Below are 1,746 nucleotides of genomic sequence, written 5' to 3'. Positions count from 1 at the left end.
AAATCAAAATTATGAATATCCATCTATACTTATTCAATAAAATATAAACATGGAGTAATGTGCACCTCTTTTTCTTCCCTTTAAATTATATGCTTCATGTCTCTCACAGTAAACCTAGGTACATAAGTAAAACAAAGACTGTTTACAAATTTTATTTGTTGTAAAAGCTTACATTTTAATGACAATTAGGGTTTTCCTAAAAAACTACAAACACAATAAATTATGAGATTATATAATTTACAGAAACAATATTATACACATAACAATTTATCTTAACTAATTTTGAAAAACGAATTTCTAGATTGTTAATTCTGTAATGAAAATCATTTATTTTTATTTACCTTTCCAGAAAAAATATCCAAAATTTTTTTTCCTACATGGCGTATCATTTTCACTACTACATCTTCAGGAACATCTTTTAAATTTCTGAAACAAAACAAAAATAATGAAATTAAAATTAAGAGAACAATTAGATGACAGTACAAGCTTAATAACCAAAAAAAAAACTCACTGGAAAGACACCCAAGACAACTTTTCATCTTTCATCTCCAACTCAGTGTAATTCTAATAATGGTGTAGAGAGATATTACTATGATTATGATACATCTGTAACGTAAAATACTTATCAAATAATCTGCGGTATTTAAATATTAAATTCCCATAGTTATTTGGTAGTAGGTCTTGTACGCTGCATGCAAATTTTATTGTTTTGTTGTTATTATTAATAATATAAGCCAGACAGCATACGAAACAAAATGCAACAACCCCCCTTGAATATATTATACTTAACTATTGAATTTAGAAGCTGTTTTTTACGTTTGAAAAAACAATATGAAGACAAAGGCAAATAATAATACTTTGAATGCTTTTCTTTTTACAAATAATTTTATAGAAGAAAGTAAAGTTTCTGTCAAAAAATAAGAACTAATTTTAATTAAAAATTTGAATACTCTAAGACGATGCAAAACATATTTGACCTGGTGTGGGACATTGAATTATTTAAAGTCTTGCTTTGTTTATACTCAACCTAGCTGCAGGTCACTGAGTATCAAAATCTCAACTAAATAATTCTGAATGTCTTGGGATTTTTCTGCAACCAGTCTTTTTCCTAGAAAGATACAAAGAATATGGAGAGTTACCTTAAATGTAAAGTTTAGACTTTCAGAATTTAAAGATTCTCACAGTCTATTCTTACTTCAGAAGTATCAACACCAGGCTCAATATCGACGTGCACTACACCATCACGACACGTCATTCTTTCTTTTAATTGAAAATTAATTCGATTTAAAGTATGGATTTTATCACTACAATACTTCATATACGGAATGTGCAGTGTTTTACAAAATGAAGAAACAAAAAGAATGTTAATATGAATATTTTATTCTCTTTTCCACTTTCAAATTACACTACACTTAATAATAACACTCTTCACCTTTTTGGATAGTATCTTTATTAGAAATGGACTCGTCTTTATTCTTAAAAAAATAAAAGTATTTTAAATAACCAACAAAGTCAAATAAAAGAAGGTCAACTGTCCATTCACATTTGCTGTAACTTATTGACTGAATCATGCTCAAATTCATGGCAAATTTTCTTTTACGATCCTGAAATAAATAAAATAAACTCTTGTCAATAGATAAGCATGTATTTTAATTTTGATGTAAGGTAAACTAATAACCTTTCTCCAAGGTAAACCAGGTACACCATATGAATATCTTAGCTCAATCCCTGATGAGAGGTTGGTCA

The 1,746-nt window shown here is 27.7% G+C and overlaps 1 long non-coding RNA gene across 1 annotated transcript; it reads right to left on the bottom strand.

The window, feature by feature from the left end:
* Positions 1-437: 437 nt before the first annotated feature.
* On the bottom strand, positions 438-1,268 carry LOC130641947 (uncharacterized). The gene is made up of 2 exons (XR_008982527.1): positions 1,196-1,268; positions 438-1,108 (listed from the first exon to the last, which is right to left on the bottom strand). It is a non-coding gene; the product is annotated as an uncharacterized LOC130641947 (long non-coding RNA).
* Between the last annotated feature and the right edge of the window lie 478 nt (positions 1,269-1,746).

Source organism: Hydractinia symbiolongicarpus, chromosome 1, assembly GCF_029227915.1.
Source record: "Hydractinia symbiolongicarpus strain clone_291-10 chromosome 1, HSymV2.1, whole genome shotgun sequence".
NCBI lineage: Eukaryota > Metazoa > Cnidaria > Hydrozoa > Anthoathecata > Hydractiniidae > Hydractinia > Hydractinia symbiolongicarpus.
Note: the sequence above shows the minus strand (reverse complement) of the source record. Positions and strands in the feature narration are given on the sequence as shown.